Source organism: Falco cherrug, chromosome 9 (assembly GCF_023634085.1).
Source record: "Falco cherrug isolate bFalChe1 chromosome 9, bFalChe1.pri, whole genome shotgun sequence".
NCBI classification, from domain to species: Eukaryota; Metazoa; Chordata; class Aves; order Falconiformes; family Falconidae; genus Falco; species Falco cherrug.
In genome coordinates this window covers 56,783,448-56,796,450 of record NC_073705.1, presented here as the reverse complement: position 1 = coordinate 56,796,450, position 13,003 = coordinate 56,783,448, and the positions used below count along the sequence as shown (strand labels likewise).

At 40.2% G+C, this 13,003-nt stretch overlaps 1 protein-coding gene across 19 annotated transcripts in view; it reads right to left on the bottom strand.

The window, feature by feature from the left end:
- JAKMIP3 (Janus kinase and microtubule interacting protein 3) overlaps positions 1-12,741 on the bottom strand; it is an 89,621-nt gene extending 76,880 nt beyond the window's left edge. For 9 of the 19 annotated variants that reach the window (XM_027805068.2, XM_055721178.1, XM_055721180.1 and 6 more), the window contains exon 1: positions 12,518-12,738. The gene's annotated coding sequence lies outside the window, so the exon portion shown is untranslated. Of the gene's footprint in view, positions 1-12,517 lie in introns of all 19 variants that reach the window. The other 10 variants (XM_055721189.1, XM_055721190.1, XM_055721193.1 and 7 more) reach the window with 4 other exon arrangements.
- Positions 12,742-13,003: the final 262 nt, after the last annotated feature.

The window sequence follows — 13,003 nt, the reverse complement described above, 5'->3', positions numbered from 1 at the left end:
TCTAAACAACTGTGCAGACAGAAACACTGGCCCAGAGCTGATGCAGCCACTAGTGTAAAATGAGAAATAAAAGGTATAGTTGAGAGTTTTAGAATGGATTAAATGAGTGAATGAGTAAGAAAACAGAAGAATAAAATTTTCATGGTATGCAGGAGACCATAAGGTGAACACTTGAATAAAAACATTTAAAAAAAAAATCAATATTAGCCTGAAGCACTGTAGAATCACAATTCAAAATAGCAAGACTTGAAACCCTCAAGGTGACTGCATGAGCTCTCTAGGCAGCCTGCTCCGCCTGCTTTACTGTCCTCCTACTGCAAAAGTTGCTGCTCTCAGCTGGTCAATACACCGGCCCTTCTGCAAAGTGCTGAGCGGCACAGCCTGAATCCCCCCACGAGCAGAGGATCCCACCAGATTCCCCCTAATTATACACTAGTTACAGTAACATCTCTGAAAGCAGGGGAAAAGAAAGACAGGTGGAAAGTCTCTAACATCTCTATTTCTTCCCCACTGATTTTTTTAAGCAGCCTGGCTCTTGATTTCCACTGCTTTGTTCTTCTTATAATATCCTTAAAATGGAGATAAAATGTCCTGTTTTGAGCTAAATACACATCTTCTGTGATCAAAGTTTGCATTGTCTCACTTTTCTTCCCTTCCTTCTTCTTTTTATAACACAGGTTAAGGTGAAAAAAAAATATTTTGTTTTGGCCCACACTTGACAGCTTTTTAGTATACAGCCACATCAAAGGAAAAGAAAACAAGTTTTCTCATGGGTCTCTAAAAACACAAGTATTTGCACCTCTACTGCCAGTTGGGAATTTCTATTCCTTCCCTCCCTGCCTCATACTTCAGACCCCAAGATGCCAACAGACTCCATCCTTCCCCGCCAGACACAGAGCTGTCGCATGCGCCATGCGCCTCCCCAGCAGAATTATTTGGAAGACGCAGCCTGGCTGATGCGCCCTGCGGGGGCTGAGCAAGCTCCCCCAGCCCATTCGCAGTGGGATCATCACTCTCACTAACTGCATTTAAAGAACAGATGATTATTTTTTTTCCAATGGCAAACAGGCTTGTAGCCAGAAAGATTTTGAAAACAAATATATACTCAGGAACAACTTGCCCACGCAGCGGCTTTAAAAAAAACTGCCGAAGCCAGCAGAACGCTCGAGTCCCTCTGGATGGAGCAGCCACAGTTGCTATGGAGCCCAGGCTGCCCGCACAACCTGCCCTCGATGTGCCATGCTTTATTTCAGATGTCTTCTGCCCATCTTGTAGCAGGCTACAACTGCATCCCTGCCCTGTACTTTTTCTTCTCATATTCTGTCTCTTAATTTTTAAACAGAAGGGCAGCAACTCTGCTGCAGATCACTAAATTATATTTACGGTAAGATCTCAAAGGGCCACAGGCAAAAGACAGTATCTGAAGCACACGGCTACTGCGATGAACGTTGCTGACCGATGAATTTTTATGATGGATTTATTTCTTAATCAGTTTAGTCAAAATATTAAGATAAAAAAGTTATCTATATCTATCTCTTTATGTAATCAAAAGATTAAGATAAAAAATGTGATGTTGATGTCAAAGACTAAACTAAAATGTTTTAGAATGATATCAAATTTTTAGAATTGTTTACGCTGAATTAAGAGCAAGAGTTCAAAAGCCTTATTCTAAAGCAGTTTCTTCCAAGAAGAACGCATTTGTGCCAAGTGATAAGTTTGTATTCCATCTGGGAGGGACTTGAAGGGAGAAAGAAGTTTCCCAACTAATGAAAACATTTCTGAGATGTTTCACCCGGGCTAGTGCATGAACTAAGCCTGTAGATTTCATTGACCCTATGGAAAACCAAAATCACAGAGGGATCTTGACAAAAAATCCAACCTGCTCCCAGCAAGTCTGCAAGGTCAGCTGGATGCTGGTGCTGCCAGGGACACAGAGCAGCAGAGGCACTGGCACAGCACCACGCCAACAGTGCTATCCTGCGCGGCAGCAGCTTGTGTCCAAGGAGCTCGAGGTTAGGAGCAAATCCACAAAGCACTGAACAGTCTACATGCAATTTGCACTTTACTTCTTTTTCAAAGAAATACAAAAAATTCAACAGTTGCCTGAAACTCAGTCAGGATGAGGAACGGATCTCTTCCTGCTCTAACCTAGTCGGTTCCAGCTTGCTGATTCAGGATGGGTTTGGACAAAAAGTGTCTTCCTCAACCAGGAAGCAGGATGGGTTTTTTCCTGCTGTTGCCAAAGAGAAGGGGCCTATAAATTCTGTTCTTACTTGTTCTTTATCATCTCTGATGACTTAACAGCAAATGCTAAAAATAAATTTTCATGCTTCATCTTCAAAGTAGATGTGGTACAATGTTTTAAAAAAACCAAACAAAACCCCAAACCGGTATCCCAGACAGCGTATTATTTCACAATCCAAATTAAAACTTCATGAAGAGATACTGTAAGCCTGCCAAATGTGATATTTTACACAAGCTTTGGCTCTATAATCGCCTTTCTAGTCCTCTTCTCATGAATCAGACAGCAATTAAGATAGTCACACGTTTCTGAAAAGCAGTCTAACGAAGTGCTTATGATTTACTGCACAAAGGCATTTTTGGAAAACAATGACCTAAAACTGTTACAAGTTGTAGAAGAAATGAAGCAATATTCTAATCTCCAGAGCAGTTTGGGCCATTCAGGTTTTCACTTTCTTCATATTTCTGATGTTTAATACATACTTCATCAACAGGCAGGAGGCAGGACACAATCCAAATCCAGAAATTTCTGTGTGAAAACACAACACTAATGAAATAACTACATTTTGGTAATTCTAACTCCACCTGCATGACTGACGGCCTAAATTTAGATGTAATAAAACTGATTTTGGCTGTAAATAACATGAAATGATGTCTCAAAATTTTGACTCAAAGTGAGTCAAGCTAGTGCATGGAATCCAAAACACCAAGGAAACTTGAGGGACCTAAGTTTGCACTTATGTTACTTTAAATAGATGAGTCACATTAAGATGAAATAAGCATGCATGAAGTGATGTTCATAATCACAACCTTGAGCTAGCAAACCACAGCAAAGTTTTATGAAAAGTTACTGATAAACAAAAGTTGCCTTTTTTTAAAATAGCATCCAAGGTTCAGTATGCTCCTATGTTCCTGAAGTGCTCGCCTCAGGGCAGGGCTCTGTTACCTTTCTCCATGTGAGGAAACATCTCCATTTACATTAGTGAACATAACTGATGTGCACATCTAGGTCTTTAGGGTAAAATATTAATTATTGCTCTTAACGAGATAAAACATTTTAAGTCCTTAGGGTTGATCATAGCGGGGAAAACAGCCATTAGTGAGAGAAAAAGCAGTTTCTCTTTTGTACAGTTTGACTTCCCTTTTCCTAATGAGTTAATACTCTTCATAGAGAGCCTTATAGATATCTATGTGTATATATATATATGTGTATGCATTCATATATAAAAATAATATATTAAAATAATTGTATGGCATTACTTAATAAATAAATTACAGCAATTTGAATCGTATGGATCATACCCAGTACTAAACACCTTAGCATATTATCCAAGCACTAAAGACTATTTTAAAGAAGCTGAAAGAGTACCCCAGGATGTTAGACTTTGACACTACTTTTACATTTGTTTACACATCCAGGAATGGGTTCTGATCCATAATTTTAAATATCCAGTTGCTTTGTTCAAAATTAACTCTTTAATTAGTTACGCGCTAAGCCCACACAGCTCAAAGAGCAGCATTGGGTGGCCGCAGCACCAAGACAAGTCTGAGAGAGTAAAACTGTCAGAACTAGATCAATCGACGGTTCATATTGCTAGTAACTATGTTAAACCTGCAATGCAGGTGCATGTTCAGCAGTGGTCTTCATGCTGCAAGTCACTTCATGCTGCAAGGCACTAACTAAGTTCATGCAAGAGGCAATGAACAAGAGCTGAGAGGCCAATGCTGAACAATGCTAAACAATGCTCAGCAGCTGCAGCGTGAAGTTGCTCGGCGAGTCCCTGTCACTGCTGAAAGAGGCAAAGCCTAACGTGGGGGTGGCTGAGCTACCCGCCTAGAAGCGTGCAGAGGCAGCCAATTCGGCACGCGCTTATGGATCCAGAGTTATTCAAGAAAGTGCTACTGAAAATGCCTGCTACACCTTTACAACTGTTATACCCATACATTACTCAATGTGTCCGGAGCTGAGAGTAGAGACACTGGAACAGCAACACAGGGGTTAAAATGATAATAAACAGGGGGAAGATACTTCCAGTGCTCTTGAATCACACCCAGAATTACTACATATATTCCTAGAAACAGCGGTATTTAAAGAAGCCATAAAGAGATAATGAATGCTAAGGCAAATGAAAAGATGAGGCGTTAAGCCTGAGGGTTGGCTGGAGGCAGGAGCAATGTATTGCACAATTTTCAGGAGAGTTTTGATTAGTAACTGAATAACCTGGCTTCATTTAGTGCTGGTATACAGGAATACCTTCAAACTCTGTTCCAAAGATGCATCTGTTGTTTTAACAAATCCTTGTGTCTTTTGCTCCCTATCTTTCACTCACGATTTGGAGATTTAAGTGTACATCTATTTCTATGTAGACATTCCTTCCCAGGAGGTTCATCTGCTCTTGAGCTGACTAACACTTCTTGATACAACTGTTTGTTGATTGACATAGAAATACAAGCAGAAGAAAAAGATTCATGCATGTATAATACTCTTCAGTGTCAAATGCAGTTGTTGAGTGACTTATTTTTAAGTGACAGTAATGATATTTTTAGAAGCACCTATTTTTCTTTAGTTTCACATGTTTATCCATAACACTGAGTTAACCCACAACTTTTTCCCTCCCTCACATAACTGTTACTGCTCTTAGAGAAAAATACATCCAAACATTTCTGACAGCATCAGGGGGATGGAAAGCAGTTACTGTGTTGAAAGAGACAACTAAACTGGCCGTTACTGATGCGCAGCCCCTTACCAATAAACAGACCCAATGCCAATGAATGAGTGTCTTCCCTGTTGGAAGCAATTTCAGGTTTTTCAAAAGCACACAGTGCTGGTGTAAGTCTGCTCCTGTTGAGTGCCTTGGCTGTCCAGCCTCTACCTTTAGCTAATGGAAGAAATTTCTTACATGTTCTTCTTCCACATGAACTCTGTACACACAGAAAATACCCAACTTCTTATCTAGGAAAGGGAATGCATCATGGGTCATGACGGTCATGTGCTTTCCACTCCTGATGCTCCTCATGAGAGGTTGCTAGAGACACTGGACAGCAAACAGCAGCCATGCTGCAAGACCAGTCTCTGTTCCCAAGGCCTACTTGATTTCCTTGCCATACATGTCTCTCTCTAGTGCCGGATATAGATGGTGATAATTGAGTGAAAACAGAAAAAGTTTAACACCTGTAGTTTCATTCTCCCTAGCAAAATCCAGACGTTTCATTGAGATTATGGAGTCTCAGCTCTCCTAGGCTGTCAATGGCAGAGGCTTTACCTGAAGAAGACATCAGCCAGCACAAACTACTTGCACCCACATCGACCAGTGTATCAGGTGCGGTATTATCTCATCCTGCCATCCCCAAGGGGTTCCTGGGTCTTTCACACAGTAAAGCAGCATTCCCAGCACAGACCACGAACAGAAGGGCAATGGAGATTCCCCAACTACAGCCTGACTTCTGGAAGGAAAAAAAAAAATAATAATAAAAAATCCTCACACTGTATTTCTCATAACATAGCATTTTGCAAATAAACTAGGAGAAAAAAGATTTTAGCTAAGAGCTTTTTCACAAATTTTTTACAAGTCTTTTGCCAAGCCTCACATTACTCAGCAGCAAAGCTCACCCTGGCTGCCTGCAGGCGTTCTGGGAGTTTTACTCATCGTCCCCCTCTCCTGTGGTTTGGACGTGCCATCTCTGTCAATACCAAATTGATTCTGGCCATCTACTACTGTCCTGCTGGTTAACAGGCACTTCTGAAGAAAGTAATTTCACACACTACCCTAGTTCAGATTTTCCCTTTGATCAAACAAAATAACAACTAAAAGAAAAAAAACAAACCACAAAACAAACTTTGAGGGGGAAAAGAGCATGATTATATTTTTCTTCTCCTGCTTTTGATGATAAGTCTGACACCCAAACTGAGTTCTCCCCATCCTCCATGCTGCCCACCTCACCTGCCTGGCCAGTTCAGACATCCTCACCCACTGCTTACTTCACGCGGGAGAACTCCAGGAGCACATCAAGCACATTCCTCTCTTCCATTCCTCTTCGAACCCATGATATATCCCATTTTCTGGGTTGCCTGCTTCTCCACTACATTTTTTATTAACTTGTGATTATAAAACCTTATCAGGACAAAACTATAAGCCCATCTTAAGTGATACATAGAAATTTTAGTAAGAGGGGAAGAAAAGAACATAAGAAACCTAAACCAAAGCAAGCAACAAAACTGCCTCTGTTTAAGAAGAGCTACCTAATGAAGTTCCCCCAAACACCCCTACCATCTTCTGCCTGAAGGTCAGCACTTGTCTGCCTGCTGGGCTAATTGACAGCATAATGAGGGGCACCTGTGAGCAAACAACTATTTTTTTTTTTAACTCCTGCTAAGCCTGACTGTAGCCTAAGGGAAGTAAAACATAATGAGATTTCCCTTCCACTACATGCCTGCAAATCCGTAAAGTCCAAAGCTTTGGCAGTGATGGTTTTGTCCCTATAAGTTGCAAAAACTGGTATCAGCAATATGTGGAACTGGAATTTCTGCATGTGCAAATCTGAAAACCAGCCACATATTAAGGAGTGCTTCGGAAAAGTAGAGAAAAATAAGCCAAAATACCTCCCTTTGTTTCAAAAGCTTGTTTTGATTTTTCTCTAACTGTGCTGTTAAATGTTGCTATCTGTGATCATGGGAGATAAAAATCAGTCTTTACTATACTTTTTAAAGTGAACTAGTCTTTCTCAATACCTAACCCATGGTTATTCGAGCTGTTCAACAAAAAATGCCAAATGAAATTACAGTCTATATTATGGAGCAGGAAAAAAATAAGCCAGGAGGTGAAAAGGATGGAAGTGGAATAGTCCAGTGTCTAAAAGGGTAACAAGTGCACTGAGCCTCTCTCTGCCCCTTCACAACCTCTGTGGGCAAAGCCGGAAAGCACCTGCTAAAGTCCGGCATAAAATACTGAGGAAAAAAAGAAGAGACAAGTAAAAGGTGAAAGTGTCAAACCGTATAATGAATCCTGCAAGCAACATAAATAATAAATCATTCACCCTGGCGTGACACGATTGCTTTAGCCCTCCAGGTCCAGAACCCGCCAGCACCCACCAGAGCGAAGGGAAGTCTCCTGCGGCTCCTGGCAGCACTCAGAATTATGGCCGCTGTGAGCCAACGTCTTGGTGGAAATATCAGATGTTTGTTTACAAAAACAAAATCCATAATGCTTCCTTCAAGGAAAACTGCTAAAATAGATAGCCTATGCAGTAAAAAGTAAGTTTTTAAGTAGCCATTCAAAACACCAGAAATCTCAGCACTGCTTTGACTGGAGAGCAAAGTTTTTTAACAGCTGCATGCATTAGCTGAGAAAATATGGATTAATATTGACTGTCAAATCAGTGTAGTTTTCATTTATTTATTATTGCGAAGGTTCAAGCTAATAAATTTTCCTTTAAGACTCTTTGCATTTTTACTTTACTAACTTCATGCAAATATTTCCTTTGCCCATGGCTTCCTCTGACTTTGCTTTGAATGCAGACTAGAGATCCTGAAACTTCCAGTGATCATCACACAAGTCGCAACAGCAAGACCTGACTCACTCTCACATAACATTTACTGTCACCAAGCTTCAACATATTCAGTGTATTACCTCCATTCTCCAGACATGGAAGGGCTTTGTGGAAGGTGGGTGGAAGAGCTGAGCAATGAGTGCTGTCGCCTGTGCTGCCAGCACCTGCCTGTTCACAGCCATGTACTCTGCGTTCTGCTCATTCTCTCTTAGACATTCATGTGTACTCCAACCACTTTTTGCTGAACTGAACCATACCTAAAATCGGCCTTCCCATCCAACATTTCCCAAGGAATACTGTCAGGATAATCTGGCCTTACCTAGTATGCAAGATGTAATTACGGTACTAGACAGTAACGAAATAATGCATTGCGATTAATCATTTTATTTTGCTAATAACACAAGCAACATGTAAAGATAAAAATGCCAACAAGCATCTCATAAATCACCATGGATATTTACTGCTATGGACCAAACACTCGGTACTTGCTAGCTCCTGTCTTTGAACCAGGGCAAAATTCAGGTATCACACTGTGGTACACAAATCTCTTTAATTCTCCAAAGTGACAAAGGCTGTGGCTATAAATTACTGTCTACTTCAACATACAAACATGACGATATCACTGTATTTAGGGGACTTTTTCTTCCTATTTTTGTGAAAACCTGAAACTTAGTCTTTGAGGTAAAGAAAAATCTATGCTTTGGATGATTGTATTAGATTTCTTCCATGCCTTCAAGTTTCTCATTAACTTTCTTTGCCAATACTTCTTTTCAGATAGAGTAACAAAACATCACATACAAGAATGAACCCTGTCTCTACAAAAAGCCAACATTATGGAACATTTTGATGGAGCTTCAAAATCTAGTGTTATCCTGTGGTGTGAGCACCAGGTACTGGTTGGAAAACAACTTCTGATTTAGTTTGATCCAAAAGGAATCCAGACTGTGGATGCTGAGGCCATACCATCATGCAAACCAAAGTGCAAATGGGTATCATCAAGAGTAACACTTTAAAAGCACTGTCCTCATCCAAAGTAGACACATTCTTCTTATGTCATGGGTAGAATTCATCTGTTATGGAGGCAGCTAGAAAAGTAATGCAATGTCAAATGAATCAAATCATTATTTTAATATAGAATTAGTTAAAATGCAAAATGTAGCAAAAACTTTTCAGGAGGGCCATGGGAATATTAGTGTAAGAGGCCTAACAGAAGTTAGTGCAAATCAGTAAATCTTCAAACACTTTAGATATTTAGCAAAAGTTCTCCCTCTGGGCATATCTTGAGTCTCTGAAGTCAGTAAGGTTTCTGACATTGACTCAGTGGCATCAGAATCAGGCCTTTTGTGTGCAATTTCATTTTTAATTAAACATCATTAATATGGAATTTGTTTCTGCTTTACATTGCAGTAAAATACAGTACGTGCCAGGGGACACATCTATTATGTAACTAAGGGTCACGCAAGACAAAACAGAGCAGTCAGCAAGAGATGAGCAGTCTTTTTGGTATTAAAAGCCCAAGCTGAATCTATACTGATTTTCAAAGGGTTGAAGTAGAGGAATCGGGGTTGCCACAGGCTGATGGACAGTCTGAACAGCATCTTACCCCATCGCAGTCTTACATAGCTAACAGTTTGCTCTGCAATCAGTACCAGGCTGCTTCCAGTGGAATCAATTCTGGCTATGAACTATGGCAAAATCAGCCTCACGCACTATCCAACATCATTTGGGCAGCAGCTTTCCAGACAGATGCAAGTTTCAGTTAGTCCTGGGACATGTCATCCTAGCTAGTCTGGGAAAGCTCAGGAGGCATTGCCCTCCTCCAAAATCCAGATGTGCAGCCAGCCTCACCAAGCAGCCAGGTCTCCCAGCTGTGTTATGAACTGACTCTTCTTTTCACCTGAGCTCCATGAAAAACAAGGTCCCTGTTTGCACATGACCTTGTCAAGGTCAAATGACCGTGGCACTGGTGGAATAGCCTGAAAAAGCAGAACAGGATATCCACTGGGTTTAAAGAAAAACAACATGTCACACTCTGCCACTTGCATGTGTGTTTGGGGAAAAAAATTTCATCCTGCAGACGAACTGCATCTTGCAGATGAACATCAGGCCTTTCCCAACTATTTCTCCTCAGGCACTGTGTCTGCTTTTATGGAGTACAAACAGACGGGCACGTTGGAGGAGAAAGGAAGCTACACAGATGAAAACTTACTGAACTTACGTCTTGATTCTGCATTATCAGTGAATAGCAAATCCCTAATCACATTTTCCTGAATATGATGATTTGTGGATTTGCAGAGAACTGAAGAGTTTTTATAAAAAATCTACAAGGTTGTCATTCTCCATTAGAATAATTCCTGGAGAATTGTATTAAATTCCCGAGATCTTTCAGGGGTTTAGGTCTATTTGACTACAGACCACTTTGCTGTAATTGCCAATGGAAAATCAGGGAACTACCTTTCTAGGTTATACAACTGATAGAAATTGCATAGTATTTTGCCACCAGTAACAGCCAACATTTGATGCTCTAGGAACAAGTAAGCTCTCCTTTTCCTCAACATGCAGATAAATGCTACTAGCCAGTTGTGTTCAAATACAGATAGGATTACAGGAATGATTTAATTTGGAACTCTGAAGTACTGCCAAATATTTGGCCACTTTTAGCATAACATATATTAGTACAAACGCTGTTACCTGTCTTAAAATTACTCAGTCCTGTTAGAGTCTCACAACGAGAGTAGCTGGATGGAATAGCTTTGTGTTCAAGTCCTACATCCCAGTCAATTGGTTTGTGTAAAATTTTTAGAACCTTCTTTTTTTTAATTATTTTTCTATTTAAGCTGAACTTCTGCAGTTGATTATACATGAAGAGCTGCACCACAGAAGGTGATAAACTTACAAGACAGATCTTTTAAAGGAAAGTGTTAAAAAAAGATCATTATTTAAAGGCCTTGACTTGATAACATTAATTTGCTGACACTATTTTGAATTCAAGCCATCTGCAAAAGTAGTATTTTAGAGATGTGTTTCGGGGGGGGGGGGCAGGAAGTGAAGCAAAGTTTTATTCTTCATATAAATTGACAGTGCACTTGGAAACTTACTGTAATTTCACCAAGTAGGAGGTGTTGACAACTGTCACTTTCAGAGCATACAATAAGGGAAAGATTTATAGGCACACAGTTTCACAAATATGTTCAACACTAGTATTTTTCAAGACAACCAGTAGGCCTTAAGCACATTTTCTTAAAAGTCGTCTTAAAATGGGGTGCTATTTTTTCCATCAGGGCCCTAGTGACAAATGCAACTTCTTCTAATCAAGGTATTTTTGACCTCATACCAGTGTCATTTGCTTTTAATTCACCACTACAAAACCTAAACTTTATACCAGTCTGGTAAGAACAAACGAGTCAGACAGCTGACAAGAGCCAATACAAAAGAGACAGAAAGTCCTCTGCAAAAGTATTAAGACAGCCTCTACAAAACTTTCCATTTCTGAGCATACTTTAAGCACCTACCATACACTTAAACATACAGAGAAAAGTGTACAAAAGGTGGTAGGTTAAGAATACTGTATGTCAGCTGAGAGCTGCAAGGCTAGACTGACAGCAGTGAATGTCTCCTGCCATTAAACTGTTATTTTACAATATAAACATTTTTCTGGAAGTATCATGACGTGAGAAATAACAGACAAAAGTCAATCTGACTCCAATGTATTTATTTTCTAATTTCTGTCTGCATTTTAAACAGTGTCAGTAGAGGCGCAGCCACATTTACTGAAAGGATAAGAAATCTTGATGAGAGAAATGACATTTAAAACCACCAAGGGAGCAAGCAGCTGGGAAAAAAAAGAACTTTTTTTCTTAATCTAACAGGTTAAACAGCACAGAATAGGAAGCAGTTCTCAAGATACGCAGTATATGCATTGGAGTTCAGAAAATAGGAAATATCCAAGCCAGTTACTCAGTGAGAACAGAAAGCAGATTATTTTGTTACAGTAATTCATCATAACTTATATTACCCTGAAACACCAACATTTAGGGCTGCAGAGGAGATTTATCAGCAATTACAGGACCTGACATTTCAACTTAATCATATATGACAGAGACTCTATGAAGATCCTGACGAATAACTGGAGCAGGAGGGCGCAGCCCACTTAACCAATGAAAGGCAGAGACACTCTCCTCGATGGGCTTGCTGGCATCCTAAAGCAAAGCTGTTGCAAATCAGAGCTATGTTTATTAACCACACCAAGGAGAAACTAGGTATTAAGGGGGAAAAGAAATCCAAAACATAGAATGCAAAACAGGAAATTTGAAAATGGATTACAGAAAACCTTACGTGTAACATATAGGTATATATATAGCAAACACTATGTACATACTTAGATATGCATAAACACATATAGGAACTAACCTCACAGGCATGCTCCATCATGATGCACACTGCTTGTCTGCTTTACCTGAGGATAGTACCATTCCTCGTATGCAGTGCACTTCATTTTAAAACCTGTAGGCTGCTCCTAGCAGACAGATTTAAAAGGATTTTTATGATGCACGCTGCAAAAGGCTAAAAAAAATCCATCCCTGCTGCATAAGATTATATTTTCCATCTCTATCCTCTGAATAGTGGAATCGGATGAGAAATGATTCATCAATCAGTCCCAGGAAGCATTTAGAGGACAGAGAAGAAAAAAAAAAAAAAAAAAATCAACCATACAGTAAAATCTGCTCACCATGTACACACACCCAAAGTGAAGAATCAGACCAGGCTAACTGAGGAGAAGCTAAAGATGAATTTCACAAGAAGGCTGCAGTTGCTGGGTGATGCACTGTAAATCCTGCTCCCTCCGGGGAGAATGAGCTCATTGCGAAGATCCAGCAGCCGCCCCTCAGCCATTGCAGTGTCACTGCAGCTTGCAGCTGAGTGCAGGCACGTCATCACACGAGCTCCCTGAAAACTGAAAGCCCTCCCTTTCAGAAATCTAGAGTCAAGCATGCTGGTATAAAACCAGCACACCTCCAACGCAGACCGATGTCCCCTTGTACCTGGATGCTGCTAGAAGGACTTGCATTTTCAGCTTAATTATGAAGCCAAAGATTTGCATCTAGCATGGAGTGAATGTGAACTGAACTCTTCCTGAAGCAGGGGCTAAATTATGAAAAAGGTGGAGAATATTTGAAGGATATTTGGATTTAAAAACAGATAGCAGCCTTTGCAC